Raw genomic sequence first — 25,716 nt, forward strand, 5'->3', positions numbered from 1 at the left:
GTATCATGTCATTTGCAAACAATGACAGTTTTGCTTTTTTTTTCTCACCAATTTGGATTTTTTTTTTTTTTTTTTCTTCTCTGATTGCTGTAGCTAGGACTTCCAAAACTGTGTTGAATAATAGTGTGACGGTGGACATCCCTGTCTTCATCCTGACCTTAGAGAAAATGTTTTCAGTTTTTCATCCATGAGAATGATGCTTGCTGTGGGTTTGTCATATATGGCTTTTATTATGTTCAGGTATGCTTCCTTTATGTTCACTTCTGTAGAGCTTTTATCATGAATAGTTGTTGAATTTTGTCAAAAGACTTTTAAGCATCTAGTGAGATGACCATTTTGTTTTCATTTTTAAATTTGTTTATGGAATGTATCACGTTGATTGAATTTCCGTATATTTCTTCCTGGTTCAGTCTTTGAAGGTTGTACCTTTCTCAGAATTTGTTCATTTCTTCCAAACTGACATATAGTTGCTTATAGTAATTTCATGATCTTCAATATTTCTGTGGTGTCAGTTGTAATTTCTCATTTTTACAGTTCTAACTTTACTGATTTGAAATCTCTCCTTATTTTTTTGATAAGTATGGCTAAAGATTTATTAATTTTGTCTACTTCCTCAAAGAAACATCTTTTAGTTTCATTGATTTTTGTTATTGTTTCCTCCATTTCTATTTCATTTATCTCTGCTCTGATTTTTGTTATTTCTTTGCTTCTGCTAATTTGGGGTTTTGTTTGTTCTTTGTCCAGTTGCTTTATGTGAAAGGTTAATTACTTTCTTGACGTTTTTCTTGTTTTCTTGAGGTAGGATAGAATTGTATAAACTTCCCTCTTAAAACTGCTTCTGCTGTGTCCCATGGGCATTGACTCTTCACTTATTTTTCTCATTTTTTTCTACATATATATTTTTTTTTACTTCCTCTTGGATTACTTCAGTGATATCTAGGTTATTTAGCCATCACTTCTTTGTGTTTTTTACACTTTTTTTTCCTTTTCCTGTAATTGATTTCTAATCTCATAGTATTTTGGTTGGAAAAGATACCTGACACAATTTCAATTTTGCTAACTTTACTGAAGTTTGATTTATGACCCAAGATGTGATCTATCCTGGAGAATGTTCAATGTGCACTTGAGAAGAAAGTGCATTCTGCTGCTTTCAGACAGAATACCCTGTAAATATCAGTTAAGTCTATCTGATCTATTGTATCATTCAAAGTTTGTGGTTCCTAATTAATTTCACACCTGGACGATCTATCCATTTGTGTAACTTGGGTATTAAAGTCCTCCACTATTATGATGGTGCTGTCAACTTCTCCTCTTATGGTTATTAGTGTATACTTTATGTATTGAGGTGCCCCTTTGTTGGGTGTATAAATATTTATAATTGTTTTATCTTCTTCTTGGATTAATCCCTTTATCATTATGCAGGATCCTTTCTTGTCTTTTGTTACAGTCTTCATTTTAAAGTCTAGTTTTGTCTTATATGAGCATTGCTATTACAGCTTTCCTTTGATTTATATTTGCTTGGAATATCTATACCCATCCCCTCAATGCCAATCTGTGTGTGTCTCTAAATCTGAAATAGGTCTTTATAGACAACCTGTATATGGGTCGTGCTTTCATATCCACTCAAGCAAACTTTTTCTTTTGGTTTGAGAATTTAGTCCATTTACATTTAAGGTAACTATCAATATGTATATTTATATTACCATTTACCTTTATTGGGTTTGTTTTTTTGTAGGTCTTTCTCTTCTCCCCTTGTGTTTTCCACTTAGAGAAGTTCTTTAGCATTTCTTGTAAAACTGGTTTGGTAATGTTGAATTCTCTTAGCTTTTGCTTGTCAGTAAAGCTTTTAATTTAGCCATCCAATCTGAATGAAATCCTTGCTGGGTAGAGTAATCCTAGTTTTAGGTTTTTCCCCTTTATTACTCCCTTCTGACCTGCAGAGTTTCTGTTGTTAGCTGAAAACCTTATTCGTATTTTGTTGTATGTTATTATTTTTTAAAAATTTTCTTGCTCCTTTGAATATTTTTCTTTGAATTTAATATTTATTAGATTGATTTATAGGTGTCCTGTTGTGCTTCTCCTTGTATTTATTCTGTATAGGATCCTCTGTGTTTCCTGTAGTGGGTTGCTATTTTCTTTCCCATGTTATGAAAATATTTGGCTATAATAACTTCAAGTATTTTCCCAGACCGTTTCTCCTTCTCTTCTTCTTCTGGGACCCCTTAATTCAAATTTGGTGTGCTTGATTTTGTACCAGAGGAATCTGGGACTGTCCACATGTCTTCTGATCATTCTTCTCTTCATAGGCAATTATTTTCCCCATTCTATCTTCCAGCTCACTTATTTATTGTTCTGTGTCAGTTATTCTGTTATTGATTCCTTCTAGTGTATTTTTCAGTTCTGTTATGCTATTCATCACTGTTTTTGTGTCCTTTAGCTCTTCTAAATCCTTGTTAAACATTTCTTGCATTTTCTTAAAATCTATGCCTACATTTCATTTCTGATATTCTGAATTATCTTCAGTATTATTATTCTGAATACTTTTTCAGGTAGGTTATCCATTTCCTCTTCATTTGTTAGGTCTTGCAGATTTTTATCTTGCTGCTTCAACTGTAGCATAATTTCTGTCATCTCATTTTTCCTATGTGATCCTGTCTTGCTGGTTGATTGGCCTGAGTCATCCAGCACTGAAGTTTGCAGGCAGTTGGATGGAGCTGGGTCTTCATGCCAAGATAAGAACCTCCAGGAGGCTCAACACCAAACATGGGACCTGAAGCTCTTAGTCCTGCAGCTTGGACTTGGCATTCCTACCAGAGGAGCTTAAGCACAACATTTGGCCTGGGTTGTCACATAGCATGTGGGGAGAAAAAAAGGTGAAAGAAAGAAAGAGCAGATAAACAGAGCAGAATAATAATTTAAAAAAGCATAAAAATAATATAAAATTTAAAATAAAAGAAAATATGTAAGAAAAAGTAACAATAAAAATGAAACAACAACAAAAGAAAACAGAACCACACAGCAATAAATGAATTAAAAGTTTTTTAAAAAGAATAAAGGCAATAAAAATTATAAAATCAAAGCATTAAAAAGTAAAAAATCCCTGATACCTCTTCTGTCAGTATCTTCCCCCCACGGTGAGCTACAGCCTACTTGCATCTCCCTAGTAGACCTCTAAGACCTCTAGGTAGATCTATGGACCTGCTGTTGTGTCCCCACTTCTGCTTGTGCTCCTCTCAACAGTATATGTTTCTGGAGCTGGCCTGGAGCCATGTGTCTGCACAGGCCAACTGGGGTACAGGCCCAGATACACCCTCAGAGGCCAGCATAGCCAGAGCAAGGTTTGAAGTGGGATAATACTTAGCCTTCTTGGACTTGCATTGTCAGAGGAGGTTTTGGCTGAGACAGGGTTTGTGCCCATGACCTGTGTGGCTGGAATAGGCCTTGGTTGTGGGGGGAGGGAAGTCAAGTTCAAGGGTCCTGTGCAGATTTTCTTAACTATAGCCTTAACCCTAAGCCCAGTCCTTGGGACCAATGTAGTCAGAAAAGACCTTGGGGAATGTGTGGCTCAGTCCCATGGACCCACATGTCCAAAAGACGCTTTTTGGGTTTGGCCAAGCCTTTGGAATCCATGCAGCCAGAAGAGGCTCTGACAAGGGGACAGTGCAGCTCAGGCCCAGGGATCCACTTAATTAGAAGAGGTCTTGACAGAGGGAGGGGGTTGTTCAGGCCCAGAGTCCTTGTGGCAGAGGGGTCCCTGTGGTGTGAGGTTTCTGGTTCAGGACCCCAACAGGCTTACTGAGGCCTGAGCAGGTTGGGGAAACCCTGGCCATGTTCTCTTTACATTTTTCAATCTCCCAAAAGTCCCTCTCTGTCACCACTGGTTCCCTTACTGTGAGGGGGTTCAGGCAGGTGGGAGTTCAGGCCCAGGACTCAAACAGGCTTGCCAGACCCCAAGCAGGATGGGGAGACATTAGCCACATTCCCTTTTGATTCCTTGATTCCCTGAAGGTCCCTCTCCATTCCTCCTGATATTCCCACAGTGAGTGGGCTCTTCCAAGTGCAGGAAACTCTCCCCTTCCCCATCCCCCCCTTTAGGGTGCAAGTCCTACCCAGCCTCCACTTTTCCTTCCCCTCTCCTTTCCTCCCATGTCCTACTTGCTCATGTGGGGGTTCCTTGCATTCCCTTAAATGTCCAAGAACCCCCGCCAAGACATAGTACGTGCCTAAGTTGTGAGGAAACATAAACTCCATGTCCTCCTACTCTACCATCTTGACTCTACTCCTCCCTTTATTCTTAATAATAGCCTTTTTTTCTTGTATTCATCCCAGTTATTATGAGTTGCAACTATATATATTTTTAAATGATTGCATTTTCCCCTTCATGGATCACAGATTAAATCAATCATACTAGGCAGTTCAAGAATACAATTAATTATCTATGGTTCATGTGGAATGATTCTTTTGTTTTACTTTTACCCTTCATTATTTTATCACTCCTTTCCCTTCCTTGACCAAAGCCCATAACTCTAGTCCATTTAAAGGATGTTGCTCCAATTTTCAACTTTCATATTATTTCACACACACAGAGCACATTAGATGTATTCTGATTCTTGCTTCCCTCATTCCATGTTAAATGTCTGAGCTTTATCTATGGGCGATGTGACCATCAAACTTATTATTTTTGGATAACCCTCTGTAATGTCATTACCCCTTTACAGATGAAAAAATCAAAGCAAGGCTGAATTTTTAGTCTCAGTGGGCAGAACTTTGTAGATTTCTGAATGGAATCTAGGCTTATTTCACTCCATTGTCAGTGTTTTGCACATCCCTTTCTATCAAGTCATCATTTCTGTCACTGTATCCTTATTATAGATGCAGAAATCATAACAGAATTTGATATTGCAGAGATCAGATGACTTGCCTAAATGGAAGAGTTAGACAATGTAACAAAAGAAGTACCATGACTCGCTATTGGATCTATTCTTCAGCTCCAGCCTGTGTGTTCTATTGCCTGTGCTTGGTCCTTTGACTCTGCACCTTTGTAAAAGAATGCTCCCTATGGACGGAAATATATAAAATGGTCATTCTCAAGACTTTCTCTCCCAGGTTTGTCCTTTAAATTTATGATAGTTTCCATTCATATAGAGATAAAAATTTTCAGGACAGGAAATAATATTCATCTTGTTGAAGGTCTACAGGAAGAGTATGACTAGACTTTCCTGGACCTTCTTTCCAAGAACGGAGAATCCACATCCCCTCCAGGGTCTGGCTGGCAACAAATGTTTGCAGCAACCAGCCACACTCCCTCCTTTTTTAGTATTAAAAGAAACCTGACTTCTTACTTGGGTAAGATTTTTCTTTAAGACACTTATCCATCATCCTCTTGATCTGGTGAGTTTCCAAAGTCACTATTCCTTACTCCAACACCTCATCTCTCAATTTATTGACCTGTTATGTGGCAAGTGTGAGAGCTTGGATTCAGTAGCATTAACATCCACTTCCCTCTCATTTCTACACAGTGCTAGCTAATTAGTTGCATATGGTGAGTGTTCCCCAAACACACCGATAGAATTCAAGGTCTAATTTCCTGTTCTGATTTTAGAATGCAGATTTCTTTTCCACTCCTGAACTAAACTGCAGAAATTTACTCAAAACTCCAAGCCCTGTGACAACTCTTAGCTTTGTGCAAAGCTTTCTTGTTTTCCCAGCCTCCAAACCAGCTATTTGGAGTTGGCAAGCTGTTTATTTTCAAGCCTCCATTGTCAATAGATCAAGTAAAAGCATTGATAACTCAATGAAGTTCTAGGCAGCCTGCCCATCAGAAACATCAATATGATACATTTCTATGTACCAGAAGATTTACTCTTGGATCCTAAGCAAACAGGAATTCTTGATTTTAATTCAGAATGAATATTAGGGTTGTTAACCTTTATACTTGCCCAGGAAGTAGAGGAGGCTGTGCAAATATCTATCTTGGTTAAAATAGCCTTTTATAGCAAGTAGAGTACTAATGAGCTTGAGATTTAATTGGCATAACAAAACAGCTTACTGGGAACTGGAGTTGAAATTCTCAAATGACAGGTGAGAGAAGTCATGACTTTCACTCCCTCAACAGTCATTTACTGAGTGTCTACTATGGGGCAAGCACTGTGTTAGAGATGAATGATGCTCAGGATAGAATACAGAATCCTTGTGCTCAATGTAGTCATATTCTAGTAGGAGACATTAAGTAAAGCAAATGAGGCAAAAAAAAAAAACAAAAACCTAACAATGCTGTAAAATTCCCTCCAATGTCTAAGGTATGAGTGTTACCTGACAAGGTAAACCTCATAGTAGGATAGAGAACAAAGTTGCTCTTCCTTGGGCTACTTAAATATGTTTTTGAACACCTCAACAAGTCAAATGGAGGCAAGGGTTTTGAGGATGATGCTGCCTAGATTAGACATTCTGTAAATAAATCCCAAAGGTATCAGGAAACAATAAAAATTTCTTTTCAATTTTATCAACTATAAAACTAAAATACTTGTATTACTCTGTTTGCAACTTAGCAAGCCACATGAGATAACTCACCAAGGAGTATTATATAACCTGAGATTTTACATTTGCGTTATATATAATTGTTCCGAAATCTGGTTTCCATTACATGTTCTCTGAGTAGTTATTTCCTTTACCTCTATTCTCTTTCTAAATACTTCAATGTCACTTCTTCACTTCTATTCCACCCTCTTTTACTACTAGTTTTTTAGTCATTTAATAAATGGAGATGGAGTTTTAAAATTAGGGACATAATGCAAGTTTTCACTAGATAACTGTAAAATGTTCATCTTAGCAATTTATCTTATAATCATTTTGTTTTAGACACAATATAATATTTAAGCTCAATGACTTACAGTCTTTTGATTATTCCATTTTAATCACTGTTCTCTGCCTCTTAGAATACATAGCTAAAGAAGATAAACATTGTTACATCTAATCAGGGCCATTATCTATAGCATAGATTACTTTATGGTGTTATTCATGTTCACATCACAGTGTAGTGAAAGACACTTTACACTCCTGCAGTACACAACTTGGGAAGCATAATAGATATGTGTAGGCCTAATTTATTTTACTAAAACTCTGTTATAAAATTAAGATTTAGCCTGATGATATCTAAGGGAGAAGTTGAATGTGGTGAGAGCTAAGATTTATTCCTTTTCTGTTGTCTCTGACTTTATGAATTCTATGCACTTGAAATAAATATTTCACGACTTTGTCACGTGAACAAATCTAGGTGACAAGATTGAGATCATGAGCACTAAGACAGAGTTGATTGTTAGTAAAATGTGAGGCCAATGTAAAGCTGAACATGCCAAGAGTCTCAATATTTAGCCAATCCTTGATGTCTCAAGACAGACAAGAAGTAGCAGTAAGATAAAGTCAGTGATTTGGTTTTGGCTTTGAGAAAATGAAGTGGCATAAGTGATGTGACTAAGTGGTAAACAGAATATTCCACTCAGCAGAAGTATTTGCAAACTATTTCTCTGACTAGATTACTCTTCCATATTTCTCACTAGACTGGCTACATTGACAGAAGAACTCTTTTCCTTATCCTGGCATCTTATCCTCTACTTCGATCTACCTGCAGGGAGATTAATGATAAACATTGGCATAGTAAGTATTTGAGAAGTCTTACAGTGATTAACTTGATCTGATTCTGCATAAGTCACTGTTTTCAGACTAATATGACCATAGAACCACTTCTTCGTAGATCATGTATTAGTATCTCACAAAATCTCAAGGAGTAGCCTGGAAAACCCTACTCCAAGTGCTAATCTGTTTGCTGCAAGTGAGCTATCAACTCCAGAAGCTAGATCCTATTTGTGTGCAATGGGACTCATAGATGTAGAGATCTAGTTGCTAGCAGTAATGGCTTTTGCTTATTTCATACTCTAAAACACAAACTAACCTTTAGAACTTCCACCATAGACAAAGGAATCAAACCAAATTTATAGAAAAAGACTAGAAAGCTCCCTACCTACTCTCCCATTCTTCCCATCTCATTCTGAATCAGGCTTCAGGCCCAAATCCCCCACCCAGGGTTGCATTTATCCTAAATGACAGTATGAGAATTTAGAGTCTTCTTAAAAGAATTACAGGTGGTCAGGGGCAGTGAGATAGTCACATATTTCATTTTCAATGAGTTTTCCTTCTTGGTTAGCTGTTATTTGTCACTTAGCCCTGTTTATTTTTTTCTCTTTTTGTTGTTGTTGTTTGTTTGATTTTTTTGTCTTGTTGCTCTTGTTTTTGTTTGTTTGCTTTCTTTTTCATTTTCTCTAGTTCCTTTTGCCTGTTCTATACCCAGTTAAACCTGCTATTTAATACTAACCTTGCTAACTGTCATTTTAGGGGTATTACATCAATCCCAGTGATAAACTCTCTATGTTCTTTCTCCAAGGCTAAAACAGTCTCTTTGAGCAATGGTACATGTCTTTATCCAGTCCCAGACCTTGACTGCTACTCTGCTATGCCCTATACCTCTTTGAAATCACTAATGATTTTCGTAGAGTTGTGAAGTATTCTTCCACTCAAAAGAGGCCAGAATAAAAAATCAGAAAGATGACTTTTTTATGGGTCCTGGTATACCAATAAACCTGTAATATGTTAAACAAAACCTGCTTGTTTCACTTTCTCCTTTAACATTTTTCAATTGCCTTAATAACTTTCAGGGTATAAAGAACTAATAATAATGCTGCATTAAATTTTATTGAAAACTCACACGCATGAATCTCTGTGCCAAATGCTTTAATTCTAATCCTCACAGCAACTCTACAAAGTATTAAGCCCGTTTCATAGGTGAGCAAGCTAAGATTTAGCCTTTCCTACAGCTGCAAGCTGGTACATAATGGATCTAACATTTAAATCATGCAGTCTACCTAGCAATTGGGATTAATCACTGGGAAATATTGCCTTAAGTCTAGATGAAGTACTAGCTCCTTACCTTAACATATTAAGACCCTTTCAAATTAAGTACCAAATTACCTTATACACGGTTGCAAACACTCTTACTCATGCAACCTATGCTTATTTATTAGCAAATATATACTAAGCGCATACTATATGCCAAAAACTAGGCTACAGTTGCTCTCCAATTCCAGAGGTGGACACAATGGCATTGTGATGGCAATCACAGGTGCCACCAGGCTGTAAGCAGGCACAGGTCACTACCCACACTTTCCTGGGAGCCTGTACAGTCTAGCATTCCTGAGGGACTTGCGACCTGAGGAAAATTCCCCTGAAATAGTGCACAACACATCTTAGACTGCAGGAACTTCCTGCATGTCTCTGCCACTGCAGGCATATCCCAACTGCATCTACAGCATCTCCCTCTCTCCTGGCCCAAATGAACAAGACTAGGCCCAAATAAGCAGGCTAGGTTTTCACCTGCTTTTTTCTGGGTGGGGAACTGACGTGGGAGGGGGCATACAAACAGAGGTGGAGACAAAAGCAAAGTGATGCATAAAGGCTGTGTATTCAAAGAAGAAGAACATTGTCTCCTGCAACCACAGAAGCAGCAGATTAAATCCCTGCAATTGACTTGAGGCTCTGGACTTTGGAAGAAAATACAAACTGGAATAAGGCCAGATCTGAGTCTGAGTTGATAGCACAGTGCCCATACCAGGTCTAGAGACCCTCCTAGAAATATTGGAGGTCTTCCTGAGTAAGCAGATTGGAAGAAGCTCAGTGTATAGGAGAAAACCCAACTGAAGACACAGGAAAATATTCTTACTACCACTTTCTCAATGTAGCTTTATCTTTTTCACATTGTTCTATTTTTACTCTTTTTTTTCTATTTTTCTTATTTTTTCCTTTCTTTATGTTTATATTTTAAAATAAATTTCTTTTATTTTATTTTCCCTATTTCCACAGTACTTTTTCATTTCCCCATGTTTTTGGTTTTGTATTTTTACTAATTTAGCTGTCAGTGGACTTGTTTATTGGCTTGATTGCTCTCTTCTTTCATGGTTCCTCTTTTATTCTTCCTTTTTTAAAATTATTTTCCTTTTCTTGTTGTGAGTGTGAGTTTCTTAGTGTGTTTTTTTCTGTTTAGTTTAATGTTTGCCATATGTCTTGGGATTTTTTGTCTATGTATTCTTTTCTGGCTTGTGTGTGTGTGTGTGTGTGTGTGTGTGTGTGTGTTTCTATTTATTCCTTTCTCTTTCTCCTCTGTAAAATATGGCTTTCACTGTATTGGGGTCCATTCAGGGGGTGGACCTGAATCTCCAAGTTGGGGACCCAAGTCCAGGAGGTTGGACTACCAGATATCTTCTGACTCTATGAAATATTAATCTGTGGAAGCATTCTGAAAGGCTTCCATCTCAGCACTGCGATCTGGCCCCACCCAAAGGCCAGCAAGCTCTATGGACATGCCTCACACCAAACAACTAGCAAAACACAAAAACAATACAATGAATTAGCAGACAAATTGTGCAAAGTCATACCAAGCTTACAGATACTTCCAAACACATCACTATATATGGCACTGTCTCTGAGAGACAGTATCCAGCTCCAATCACCAGAACATAGGCACCAGACTCCCAACTAAGAAACTTTCAAAAGACACTGGTCCGACCCCAGCCACTTGGGGCAGCCCCTACAAGTAAGAAAAACTGTGACCTTGCAAGCTGTTGGAAAAAGAACATAAACACAGTAAATTTAGCAAAATGAAAAGACAGAGAAACATGAAGCAGTTGAAGGAGCATAGTATAAACCTACAAGACAAAACACATGAAGAGGAAGTCAGCAGTCTACCTTAAAAAGAATTCAGAGTGATGATGGAAAAGATGATCCAAAATCTTGAAAATAAAATGGAGGAAATGATAAACAGAATGGTGTCACATATCAGGAAGTACAAGAAATCTTTAACAAGATGTTTTGAGAAAAGTTTTCACTTTCATCTAAGATTCAAAGGATTTGTTAACAAAATAAGCCACTTATAGACAAATACATAATACCAACATTTATTGAGAATTATCTAGCTTACTTTCAATATACTAACAATAAAAGAAAAGATAAATAGAAACAGCAGAGGATGCAACACCCAATTAGGTTTTGACCAACATCCAGGCTTAAACAGCACTAGATTGAAACAACTCAAGAATTGAATATCAGAGTTCTTGCTTATAATCCTAGGACACAAGCAGATATGTAATTAATCTGTGAGCAAATTGAGCAAATTGCAGCTCTGACTTCAAGTTAATGCTTTTTGTTTTGTCATGTAAAACTGGGACTGTTGTTAATTCTGGGGACTGTTTGGTCAGACTCCCTCCAGGGGCTCAACAATATCAAGACTCTTCTGGTATCTATGGTGTTGCAAGGTTTGCGCTCAAAGCAGGCACTCAGGGCAGTCACAGTCAGGGCAGTGTCCAGGCAGGTTAAAAGCAAGGTCAGAGGCCTGCTCTGCTTTGTCTCTGAAGCTTAAACAAGACTATTTACTTTCCCTAATAGTCAGCCCCCAGATTGTTTAGGTTGAAGAGCATAAGAATAAGGAAGATAATACAAGTAGATTTATTAATTCTATAAATAACAGTGCAGAATATACTATAGGTTTTAGGGAAAACAGTTCATTCACAGTTATTGATGGAGTTATCCAATAACAAGGTTCTCAAACTCACAAACTTGGTCCATGTAGCAGTCCTTCCATAGCCTTGTCACAGTATGTCAGTAAGTGGGTACAGTTTCAATGTCTAGATACTTCGTAGTAAAAATGAACCAATCAATATTTTTCTCTAAAAGCAACAGGTAACACATGAAATTGGCACATATTGTCAATCTGACTCTACATCTGGGACAGGCAGGAAGGGTAACATTAAAATCACCTTTGCATGATTTTATGCTTCTGTTGGCCAACAATAAGGCAGGTGAAGCTGTCTTGGATGTTGGTGGACGATTTTCTTACATAAAGATTTGGAGATCCACTTGCTGCATTCTCAAAGAAACAAACTTAACAAGAGAGTTAAAGATGCATAAAAGTAGAAGAGTTCATGTTAGCATTTCTCTAGGTATGAGAAGATATAAGAATTTCAGCTCATTAAAAACAAAACGAAACAGACTTCATCTGAGAACATCTGACAATCTGAACACCTGTTTTGTCCTTTTATTTATTTATTTATTTATTTGAGAGCATGGAGTGCCTAGTCTCTGATATCCACCCTCAATTCCTTTCAAGAGGAGTTGAAGGTCAGCAATTGTAGTGGCCATGATTTAATCTTGCATTGGCAGTCAGCAAGTTCCAGTTAGCAGGGACCCTTCATAACCATAAACCATCATTTGGGGGCATTTCATGGCTTTTGCATCCCATGGTGTTGGGAAGGCTTATTCCCAGATCTGACAAAGATTCCATTGATGGACCACTTAGTGTATTGTTATTGGACCAGGCCCCATGAATAGTATAAGTCTCTGGATGATATCTGTCTTAGCTTCTTGGTCCAGGAAATTATTCCCTTTTCTTGCTTCTTCTCATATCTAGGTTTACATTAATAAAATCATTGATCTCATATGGAACTGTATATATCATCATTTTATCAGTGATGTTTGTAAAGATCAGTCACATCTTTGTAAATGTAAGAAGCAACAATTTTCAGAAACAAGCTACATAGAAAATAATATGTGAAAGTGAAAATGTTAACTGCTCAGTCATGTCTGACTCTTTGCAATTCCATGGACTGTGGCCCACCAGGCTTCTATGTCGACGGAATTCTCCAGGCAAGAATACTGGAGTGGGTTGCCATTCCCTTCTCCAGGGAAACGTCCCAACCCAGGGACTGAACCCAGGTCTTCCACATTGCAAGCAGATTCTTTACCATCTGAGCCACCCATAGAAAACGATATAGCTATCAGTTATTAGTAAGGTCACAAGTAAAAATTTAAGTTAAGAACCTTCATTAGGTATAGCCCAGTATATCCTCAGGTCATCTGACTTAGTTAAATGATTATAGCCAAGTGTTAACCTTCTGGTTGTAGATCATGGAGCATCAGCTCTTTACCCAAAGACTTACTACTGATATAAGATTTAGAAAGAAACTTAGTGGTCCTTTTAATGACCTAATTAAAATTTTAACAGTATAACATAACAACAAGGGATTATCCTAGAAGTAAGTAATAAAACTAGAAGCTAATATTCAGTGAAATATAAACATTTTTCATTATGAGGGCATTAATCCTGCAACCAGGGAAGGCGTTATCCCATCAAATAAAAATGAGGTTTGCCAGGGAGCTGGGAAAAACCAAGGGGCCATCTTGAATTTCCTATAGCCCTGACTCTGATTTATAGTTATTACTTACCTACTTTAATTCCCAAATTTAAGAGTAGATTATTGCCATGTTTTAAGTAAATCAGGATAGCAATTGTCTGACAATGAGGGGTTAATTTTGTAGAAGCAGAATGAGCTTTATCTACATGTACCATAATCTTCATAGATCATTGTGAAATAATACTTATACTTTACCAAAGTAACAAAAGATTGTAAAAACACAGATAAATCACTTAAAAGCAGAGAAATTCACAATCTGTTATCAAAAGCCACATTCTAAGGAAACAGTGTTCTCTTAACAGAGAGAGAGAGAAAATAAAATTCCAGTCTGGTACTTTTGTTTTTGCTCAGTTTCTCAGTCATATCTAACTATTTGTGACCTCATGGACTGCAGAACACCAGCTTTCCCTGTCCACTGTCTCTCTGAGTTTGCTCAAACTCATGTCCATTGAGTCCATGATGTCATCCTGCCATCCCATCTTCTGTCATCCCCTTCTTCTCCTGCCTTCAATCTTTCCCCATATCAGGGCCTTTTCTAATGAGTCACCTCTTTGCATCAGGTGGCCAAAGTATTGGAGCTTCAGTTTCAACATCAGTTCTTCTGATGAATATTCAGAGTTGATTTTCCTTAGAATTGACTGGTTTGATCTCCTTCTTGTCCAAGGGACTCTCAAGAGTCTTCTCCAGCATCACAATTTGAAAACATCAATTCTTCAGCCTTGTTTATAGTCTAACTCCCACATCCCTACAAGACTACTGGGAAAACCATAGCTTTGACTATATGGGCAGTTAATAAAATTTGTTTATCTGGTTAATCTTAGAAAGTCTTTACTATACATCTTGAAGAAGTAGCAGTATTCTTACAAAGGCATCAGAGTGAAACCATAGAAGGCATGTTAAAATCTGATTACATTGCAACTTAGAAAGCAACCTGGTCATTGCTGTAATATGTAACACTTTAAAAAGATAAGTAAAATTATAACTGGATGTATCAGGATGTATCAGCTCTTCATGAATTCCACATAAATTTTAGGATATCTATATTAGTAACATCAACCACATAACCTGACAAGATTGATCACTCCTCCAAAAACACTTCCCATGTAGTGTAACATGTCAAATGAACCCAGGTAATTTAATCTCTCTTTGGACTATCTCAGGTGCCCTCTGAAGCACCCCAAAGTCAACTGGAGGTTAAAAAAAAAAAATCAAAGTCACTCAGTCATGTCTGACTCTTTGCAACCCCATGAACTATACAGCCCGTGGAATTCTCCAAGCCAGAATACTGAAGTGGGTAGACTTTTCTTTCTTCAGGGGATCTCCCCAACCCAGAGATTGAAAACAGGTCTCCTGCACTGCAGGTGGATTCTTTACCAGCTGAGCCACAAGGGAAGCCATAAAGGAAGAGGTCAAAAGAAATTTATTAGTTTAATTTAGAAAGTTTTGCAAAAAAAATATCAAAATGGTTTATAAACATTTTGGATAGGATCATATAGACCAATGTGAAACAACAGGTTTTCACTTAGCCAAAGAAAGAAAAGATTTCAAATGTAAACAGAACAGATCACTTTAGAAGGAAACTTAAAATCCATTATCAAAGGCAGTTCAACATCTCAATAAAACTTATATCATCACAAAACCTTTTTCTTCATATCCACTTTCCATAAACTTTTTTTTTTTAATCATTTTGTTCATTTAGAAACAGCCACCTGTAAGTCAGACCTACTTTTTTTTCTCTCAATAAAATGTCATTTTATTTCCCATACTACTTTTCTAAAAACACACATCCTAATTTCTTTAAACAGCCATGAATTGTCTTTTACATTATCATTCTGTAGATTGGTAAGCATAAATACCAGTGATAAGTTCTAAAAACATTTGTTTTCTTATGGAGAATAGCTCAGCATGACACCAAACATATTCATTAATAGTCTGAAATCTCTTTAGTTTCCTTGTAAAAGCAAGCTGGTGTTTAAAATTAATGTTTCAAAATCTTATTTTACTTGGAAATGACCTAGCTATTCAATAAACTTTCATCAGTTTAGCACAACCCCAGAAATTCAAGTTACCCCAATCTGGAGAGACAATTTCAGACAGACATTCTGAAAGCATTTTTTTTTTAATAGAGTTTATCTTAAAATTCCTATCTCATTCACATTTTCTTTCTTTAAAATTTTCTTCACTCAAATTACTTTTCTTGTTGACAAATAGAGCCTACATTAAACCTAGACACAATAAAGTATTCCACAATGCTGATGACTCAAAATATGTCTTAAGTAGATTAGGAAATAAACATTGATACTAGATATTTAATATAAAGCATTTCCCAGTTTATGTGAACCTGAAATTCATTTAGATTACTTTCTTTTGTAATTGATTTGTAAGTAGTTATTTTCTTTAAGCCAACTGAATAGAGCTCATTTGCAAATTAACCTCAGCGATATCATCTAAAAACAAAGACACACACTAAGATATACATGCATCTAAATGGATAGATCTTATAGTTTCTCCCTGGAATTTAAAAGGTCTATTGCCCACTCCTGCCTCCCTTTTATTCCTCCTAGGATTAAAGTTTAATTAATTAGCCCCAAACTGAAGGCTCAGGCAAGGTGGGCTATGTATCTCAAGGACATGGCAGGGGTTAACTTCAAGCTTCTTCCTAGGCAGGCCTTCTTAACAAGCTAACTGTTTTTAATTGCATATGCAAAAAGAACTGGTTTTGCAGTTTCAACGGAAAAAAAAAAAACCAGAAAGCTTTTCATTTTAATCAGTTTTCTTCAGAGTCTAAAGACTATCATGGCCATCTTGTGTCAAGAAAGGCATCTTTCCTTTCTGTAATCATAGTTACAGATATTGACCAAATAGTGCTAAAATTGACTCTGATAACAGAAACAGATCAGCTGATATAAATCTTGGATTTTCCCTTTGGGGAGGTGGGGTCTTTGTTTGATCAGAAGAATCTGAAGGGGTAAAGAAATTTATAAGAGTGGAGGAAGGAGTCAGGAAAGCTGGGATCCCCATCCTCCTTGAGAGATAGGGGAGTTAGACACGGATTAGTTGATGGGGATGGAGACAGATGGGGATGTGGCAGGTGTAAGGCAGCAATTGGACAAAGAAAAGAGAGAGAAAGGGGAGTGGCAGATTCAGTTATTAATGTTTTGCAGAAAGCTTTCACTTTCATCTCAGGTTCAAAGGATTTGCTAACAAAATAAGCCACTTGTTATGTAGAAATAAATAATACCAATATTTATTAGAGAATTATCTAGCATATTTTCAATATACTAACATTAAAAAAAAAAGAGAGAGAAATAGGAACAGCAGAGGATAACATTGCCAAATTAGGCTTTGACCAACATACAAACTTAAACAAATAACACGGGGAAATCCCATGACAGTACATCTGGAGTCTCAATTGGAAAAAGGTACCAGGCAGTATGTCTGCTCCATGGGTGATATTTCAAAACTTGAAATTCAGGGTTCTCCCTTGTAATCCCAGGACACGAAGGGATATATCATCAATCTGTGAGCAAACAGCAGCTCTGGTTTAATGTTAATGCTTTTTGTTTTGTCATGTAAAACTGAGAATGTTGTTAAGCCTGGAGCTTGGTTGACCAGACTCCCTCTAGGGGCTCAACAATATCAAGACTTGTCTGGTAACTATGATGCTGCAAGGCTTGCACTCAAAGCAGACACTCACGACAGTCACTCACAGTCAGAGCAGGGTCCAGGCAGGCTAAAGGCAAGGTTAGAGGCCTACTCTGCTTTGTCTCTGAAGTCTAAACAAGACTATCTACTTAATTTTCCTAACACAAGGACTTAGAAAAAATAAAGGACAGACAATAAGGAATGAACAACACAATAACCGAAATAAAAAATACCCTAGAGGGAAACAATAGCAGAATAACTGATGTAAAGAACTGATATGTGAACTGGAATATAAAGTGGTAGAAATAAGTGGAACAGAGCAGAATAGGAAAAAAATTTTTAATAAATGAAGACAGTTTCAGAGACCTCTGGGATAACATTAAATGTTAAAAAAAAGTTCAAATTACAAGGTTTCCAGAAGAAGAAGAGTAAAAGAAAGTGCATGAGAAAATAGTTGAGGATATTATAGCCTCAAGCATCCCTGACATGGGAATGTAAATAGTTACCCAAAGTCCAGGAAATCCAGAGAGTCTCATACAGGATAAAAGCCAAGGGGAAACATGCCAAGATCCATATGAACCAAACAAACAAAAGTTAAACACAAATATTAAAAGGAGCAAGAGAAAAGCACAAAATAGCATACAGGAGAATCTGCATAAGGTTAAAATTTGATCTTTCAGCAGAAACTCTGCATACCAGAAGGGAGTGGCAGGATATGCTTAAAGTGAAGAAAGGGAAAAATCTACAACCAAGATTATTGTACCTAGCAAGGATCACATTCACATTCAACAGAGATAGCAAAAGCTTTACAAGCAAGGAAAAGTTAAGAGAATTCAGAACAACCAAACAGCTTTACAACAAATTCTAAAGAAACTTTTCTAGACAGGAAACACAGAGAAAGAAAAGATCTACAAAAATAAACCCAAAACAATAAAGTAAATGGTAATAGGATCAAACATCAATAAGTACTTTGAATGCAAATGGATTAAATGCTTGAATCGAAAGACACACTTGCTAAGTGGATACAAAAAAAAAAAAAAAAACCTGTATGAATACTCTCTACCAGAGACGCACTTCAGACCTAGTGACACATACAGACTGAAAGTGAGAAGCTGTAAAAAGATATTACGTGCAAATGGAAAAAAAAAAAAAAAAAATGGAGTTGCAATATTAGTATTAGATAATATAGATTTTAAAATAGAAACTGCTACAAGAGACAAAGAAGGACACTATATAACGATTAAGGGATCAATTCAAAAAGCTATAACAATTATAAGTATATGTGCACCCAACATAGCAGTACCACAATACATAAGGCAAATGCTAACAAATCTAAAGGGGAAATCGACAGTAAAACAATATTAGTGGGGGACTTTAATACCTCATTCACACCAATGGACAGATTATTAAGACAGAAAATTAATAAGGAAACACAAGCTTTAAATGCTACATTGGACCCATTGTAAATAATTAATATCTATAGGACATTTCGTCTAAAAACAGTAGAATGCACTATTTTCTCAAGTACACATGAGCTTTCTCCAGTGCACATCACATCTTGGGTCACAAATCAGGCTTTGGGTAATTTAAGAAAATTTAAATTGTATCAAGTAGTTTTTTTCTGACCACAACACAGTAAGATTACATACAAATCACATGAAAAACAAAAACAAAAAAACACCTATGAAAAACACAAACACTTGGAGGGTAAACAACATACTTCTGAATAACCAACTGGTAAGGGAGGAAATAAAAAGAAATTAAAAAAAAAAAAAACAAAAAAAAACCTAGAAACAAATGACAATGAAAACATGGCAACCCCAAATCTTTGCAATACAGCAAAACAGTGGCAATGGGAGATTTATAGCAATAAAAGTATATATCAAGAAAGGAGGAAAACATTAAATAAGCAACCTAATCTTACACCTAAAGGAACTAAGGAGCCTATTGATGAAGGTGAAAGAAGAGAGTTTAAAGTCTGGCTTAAAACTCAACATACAAAAATTAAGATCATGGCATCCAACCCCATAACTTCATGGCAAATAGAAGGGGAATCTATGTGACAGAGTTTATTTTCTTGGACTCCAAAATCACTGCAGATGATGACTGCAGCCATGAAATTAAAAGATGCTTGCTAATTGGAAGAAAAACTATGACAAACCTAGACAGTCTATTAAAAAGCAGAAACATCACTATGCCAACAAAGGTCCGTCTAGTAAACTGGTTTTTACAGTAGCCACATATAAATGTGAGTTGGTGCATTAACAAGGCTGAGCACCCAAGAATTGATATGTTTGAACTGTCATGCTTGAGAAGACTTTTGAGAGTTCCTAGGATTAGAAGGAGATCAAACCAGTAAATTCTAAAGGAAATCAGTCCTGACTATTCATTGGAAGGACTGATGCTGAAGCTGAATCTCCAATACTTTGGCCACCTGATGCAAAGAGCCAACTCATTAGAAAATACCCTGATGCTGGGAAAGATTGAAGGCATGAGGAGAAGAGGACGACAAAGGACAAGATGGTTGGATGGCATCACTGACTCAATGGACATGAGGTTGAGCAAACTCCAGGAGTTGGTGATGAACAGGAAAGCCTGGCATGCTGCAGTCCTTGGGGTTGAAAAGAGTCAGACACAACTTACACCCAAAACAACTAGAAACAAAGAACAAAAATCCTGAAAGTTGGTGGTAGCAAAGAAATCATAAAGATCAAAAGAGAAATAAATGAAAAATAAATGAAAGAAACCACAAAAATATTAATAAAACTAAAAGCTGGTTCTTTGAGAAGATAAACAAGTCATAAATCAGCGGCCAGGCACACCAAGGAAAAAGGTAAGAAAACTTGAATCAATAAAATTAGGAATTAAAATAGAAAAATTGCAACAGACAGCACAGAAATACAAAGAGACTACTATGGACAACTATATGCCAATAAAATGGACTAAGAATAAATGAAAAAAGCTCTTAGAAAAGTACAGTTTTCCAAGAAAGAACCAGGAAGTTCTAGAAAATATGAACAAACCTATCATAAGCAGTGAAATCAATACTGTGATTAAGAATTTTCAACAAGCAAAAGTTCAGGGCCAGATGGCTTCACAGACAAATTCTAATAAACAGAGAGGAGCTAATATCTATATTGCTCAAACTCTTTCAAAAAAATTGCAGAGGGAGGGAAATCATCAAGCTCCTTCTATGAGCCCACCATCACCTGACAACTCAATCTGACAAAGACATCATGCAAAGAAAGAACATTATAGGCCAATACCAGTGATGAACATAGATTAAAAAATCCTCAATAAATTCTAGCAAACAATACATTAAAAGGATCATACAAGATGATTAGGTTGGGTTTATCCCAGGAATGCAAGGATTCCTCAATATATGCAAATTAACCAATGTGATACACCATATTAACAAATTGAAAAAGAAAAACCATATGATCATCTCAATAGAAGCAGAGAGAGCTTTGAACAAAATTCAACACACATTTATGATAGACACTCTCCAGAAAATGCACATAGAAGGAACTCACTTCAACATAATAAAGACCATATACAATAGACACACAGCAAACAATTCTCAATGGTGAAAAACTGAAAATATTTCCCTGTAAAATTAGGAGCAAGAAAAAGGTGCCCTCTTTCACCACTATTGTTCAGTATATAATTTTGGAAGTCCTAGTCACAGCCACTAGAGAAGGAAAAGAAATAAAGGGAATCTAGATTGGAAAAGAAGTCTTACTGTCTGCAGATGACACGATCATATAGATAGAAAACTCTAAAGATGCCACAGAAAATTACTAGAGCTAATCAATGAATTTAGGGTTTTCTGGGAGCTCAGCTGGTAAAGAATCTGCCTGCAATGCAGAAGGCCCCAGTTCGATTCCTGGGTCAGAAAGATCCCTTGAAGAATGGATAGGCTACCCAGTCCAGTATTCATGGGCTTTCCTTTCCTTGTGTCTCAGACGACAAAGAATCTGCCTGTAATGTGAGGGATTTGGGTTTGATCCCTGGGTTGGGAAGATCCCTTGGAGGAGGGCATGGCAACCTACTCTAGTATTCTTGCCTGGAGAATCCCCATGGACAGAGAAGCCCAGTGGGCTACAGTGCAAGGGTCACAAAAATTCAGACATGACTGAGTGACTAAGCACATTAATCAATGAATTTAGTGAAGTGTCAGGATACAAAAATAATACACAGCAATCTCTTACATGCCTATACACTAACAACAAAATATCAGAAAGAGAAATTAAGGAAAAAATCTCACCATTGCAACAAAAAGAATAAAATACCTAGGAATAAATCTGCCTAAGGAGGTAAAAGATCTATCCTCAGGAAACTACAAGACACCAATGAGAAAAATCAAAGATGACATAAACAGATGGGGAGATTTTCCATGTTACTAGATTAGAAAAATCAGCTTTGTGAAAATGAGTATACTACCCAAAGAAATCTAGAGATTCAATGCAATCCCTTTCAAATGACCAATGGCATTTTTCATAGAACTAGAACAAAATATGTTACAATTTGCATGGGAAAAAAAAGACTGAATTGTCAAAGGAAGCTTATGGAAGAAAAACAGAGGTGGAGGAATCAATCTTCCTGACTTTGGACTATATTACAAGGCTACAGTAATCAAAGCAGTATTGTTCTGGCATCAAAACAGCAATATAGACCAATGATACAAGACAAAGTCCAGACATAAACTCATGTGCCTATGGGCATCTTATCTTTGACAAACGAGGGAAGAATACACAGTGGATAAAAGACAACCTCTTCAATAAATAATGCTGGGGAAACTGGACAGTTACATGTAAAAGAACAAAATTAGAATACTTTCTAACACCGTACACAAACCATAAACTCAAAATGGATTAAAGATGTAAATGTAAGGCCAGAAACTATAAAACTCTTAGAGGAAAGCATAGGCAGAACACTCTTTGACATAAATTACAAAAAGATCCTCCTGGATCCACCTCCCGGAGTAACAGAATTAAAAACTAAAAAAAAAAAAAAAAATTATAAGTGGATCTAATTAAATTTAAAAGTTTTCACCCAGGAAAGAAAATTATTAACAAGACAAAAATACAACCCTCAGAAAAAGTAAAATAAGTGCAAACGAACCAACTGACAATGGATTGATGATCTCCAAAATATAAAGTGGCTCAGGCAGCTCAATATTAGAAAAACAACCAAATTAAAAAAAAAAAAAAAAAATGAGCAGAAGACCTAAACAGACATTTCTCTAAAGTAGATATACAGATGGCTGATAAACACATGAAAAAATGCTCAACAGTGCTCATTATCAGCGATATACAAATCCAAAGTACAATGAGATACCGAAGAGCCACCATCAAAAAATCTGTAAACAATAAATGCTGGAAGGATGTGTACAAAAGAGAGCCCTCCTGGACTGTTGCGGGGAATGTAAATTGATACAGCCATTATGGAGAACACTATGGAGATTCCTCAGAAAACTAGAAATAAATCTGCCATAGGATCCCACAGTCTCACTACTGGGTGTATACCCTGTGAAAATCATAATTCAAAAAGACACATGTGGAGGCTGAGGAGAGCAGGAGAAGGTCCTGGTGGTGGGAAGATGCTGCACTTTTGTATAAATTGCAATCAATTAGGGATCGTTTTTCAGACTCAAGCTAGAAATGAGAGTTCAGATAAGTGAGGCCTCCATTGCTGCTTTGAACACCTCAGAAGGGAGAATGGATTTGTAGGAGTGAAAGAGAAGAGCTTGGTAAGAGTCAAAGAAAATAATTTTGAAAAGTCCAGCACTAGAGCACCACCTCCCATCAAACTCGAAGAACGCTCTGATGAGATGTCCAAGGACTGCTCTAAAGATAGAGTGTCCACCAAGGAGTAGAGGGAGAAAGCAGGGGTGAGAGTCAGGAGAGGCGCAGTGGTTCCAGTGGGAGCGGTAGCACCAGATCTCAGCCCACTTCCTTCAGTTCGGTCTCCAGCCCAGCCCAGGTTCCAGTTCATCTTCAGCCTGGAGCCGCTTAGGGAGTTTCGGCACACCCCGCAGCTCCAGCTTCAGCAGCACCGCTGGCTCTCATATTCTTTACTGCACAGACATAAGAACAGGCGGCATCGCAGCTCCAAGTCCAAATCACTCAAAAGAGATGAAAAGGAAAGGAAAAAGCGGACCCTTTCTTGAAACCCATCAATGTACACATTAGGAGGCTCACCATGAATGTGATGAGGATCACATCATGGAGATAGTCTCCACCTATGGGGAAACTAAAATGATTGACAGTCCTGTAGAAAGGATGCACCCTCATCTCTCTGAAGGTTGCACCCATGTGGAATTTGAGAATCCAGATGAGGCTGAGAAGGCTCTGAAGCACATGGACAGAGCACAAAAGGATGGTCAAGAGATCACTACCACCACTGTGCTGGCCCTCTGGCCTTGGCCACCCCCAGGCGATTCAGCCCTCCCGAGAGCATACTGCCACCGCCTCCCATGCACTGAAGGTCACTCCCACAGATGTGGAGAAGGTCGCTTTCCCCTTGCTGCATGTCCTGCGTGAGGCAGCAATCCTGCTTTCTTGGCCGCAGCTACCAACCGAGCTTTCCAGCTCCAAATCCTCTGGATAAACTGGGCCGCCGAAGATTAGCCCTTCTGAGCCATGTCCCATCCAGGTCACTCTTGTCACCTTTCTAGCTAAAAGTGGATTATAGGAAGAAAACCCCTCCCTCAGGGATAGGCTTTGAAGGTGGAGGCAGTGATTGAGACTGTCTCCCTGGGTAGCAGAGTTCCCACAGTAGGAGTGATGTTGGTTTGGGGTCGTGCTTACAAAGATGCCCTCCAATTTTCTAGCTAAAGGGCTTCCACATTTCCAGGTCCTGAGAGTCAGCTTAGTGGCAAAGCCAGCAGGGTTGAGCAGGGTACCCCAGGTGGTGGTAAAGCCCCAGCATGGGAGCACATCTTTCCATTCTACACGTGACTGGCGGCCCATATGGTAACCTGTGGAATCACACAGGAAAGACACGCTTTTAGGCAACTATAAGTATTGTTAATTTGGCCCTGTTCCCATGCATGGGTTCTTTTCTGACCTTTAAAGTCAACTCCCCCCCCCACCCCCCCATTTTCTGCCTCAAATGGTTATTTTCAGATGTATATATGTGTGTGCACTCTCACACATTCACATATCTCCCTGTCTCTCTGAAACTGCTGAGTTTATCTCATTTATTGCATTATTCATTTTAAATTGATTCTCTTTTTATTTCTTCTAGGTCCTTATTAAACATTCCTTGCATCTTCTCAATCTTTGTCTCCAGGCTATTTATCTGTAACTCCCTTTTGTTTTCAAGATTTTGGATCATTTTTATTATCATTCTAAATTCTTTTTTAGGTAGATTCCCTATCTCCTCCTCTTTTGTTTGACTTGGTGGGCATTTTCATGTTCCTTTACCTGTTGGGTATTTCTCTGCCTTTTCATCTTGTTTAGATTGCTGTGTCTGGAGTGGGCTTTCTGTATTCTGGTGTTCTGTGGTTCCTTTTTATTGTGGAGATTTCACCTAGTGGGTGGGGATGGACGATTGGCTTGTCAAGGTTTTCTGGTTAGGGAAGCTTGTGTCGGTGTTCTGGTACGTGGAACTGGATTTCTTCTCTCTGGAGTGTAATGGGTTGCCCAGCAATGAGTTTTGAGATGGGTCTATGTGTTAGGTGTGGCTTTGGGCAGCCTGTAAGTTGATGTTCAGGGCTATGTTCCTGCGTTGCTGGAGAATTTGTGTGGTATGTCTTGCTCTGAAACTTACTGGCTCTTGGGTGGTGGTTGGTTTCAGTGTAGGTATGGAGGCTTTTGGATGGTCTCTTATTACTTAATGTTCCATGTAGTCAGGAGTTTTCTGGTGTTCTCAGGTTTTGGGGCTTAAGTCTCCTGTCTATGGATTTCAGTTTTATTCTTCCAGTAGTCTCAAGACTTCTCCAACTATACGGCACTGATAATAAAACTTCTAGGTTAATGGTGAAAAGATTCTCCCCCGTGAGGGACACACAGGGAGGTTCACAGAGTTGCATGAAAAAGAGGAGAGGGAGGAGGGAGATAGAGATGAGTAGGAGGATAAAAAGGGGGACTCAAGAGGAGAGAGACAGATCTACACAGTTGTCTGTTCCCAAAGTGTTCTCACAGCTATTTCTAAGCCTTCCTCAGACAACCATTCTGTCTTTTTGTTTTTCTTTCTCTTGGGGATGGTTTCAATCACCACCTCCTGTACAATATTACCAACATAGACCATCAGGCACACTGTCTATCTGATCTCCTGGAATCTATTTTTCACTTCCACTGTTTAATCATAAGGGATTTTATTTACCTGAATGGCCTAATGGTTTTCTGTACATTCTTCAACTTAAATCTGAATGTCTCCTTTTTCTAACTGAATTAATTATAGTATTTAGTAATGTGTCTCTTTTACTCTAACTTTGGGGTGTTCTTCTTGCTTGATGAATAGTGATTCCAAAAAAATAATTTTTAGTTTTTATATGATTTCTACTTATGTAGGGTCATGTAAAACTTGTAATATTTTAACATGAATCTTGAAATATTGGATTCTGATAATTATTAGAAATAGCTGTGAAAAGAAGAGAAGTGAAAGGCAAAGGAGAAAAGGAAAAGTATACTCATCTGAAAGCAGAGCTCCAAAGAATAGCAAGGAGAAATAAGAAAGCCTGTATATTGTCATCCTGCTTATTTAACTTCTATGCAGAGTACATCATACAAAATGCTGGGCTGGAAGAAGCACAAGCTGGAATCAAGACTAT

At 37.6% G+C, this 25,716-nt stretch overlaps 1 pseudogene; it reads left to right on the forward strand.

Moving 5' to 3' along the window:
* The window catches only part of LOC136150205 (RNA-binding protein with serine-rich domain 1-like), a 75,087-nt pseudogene extending 51,471 nt beyond the window's left edge, over nt 1-23,616 (forward strand).
* The last annotated feature ends 2,100 nt before the right edge of the window (nt 23,617-25,716 follow it).

The sequence above is a fragment of the Muntiacus reevesi genome, chromosome 18, assembly GCF_963930625.1.
Source record: "Muntiacus reevesi chromosome 18, mMunRee1.1, whole genome shotgun sequence".
In the NCBI taxonomy this organism is placed as follows: domain Eukaryota; kingdom Metazoa; phylum Chordata; class Mammalia; order Artiodactyla; family Cervidae; genus Muntiacus; species Muntiacus reevesi.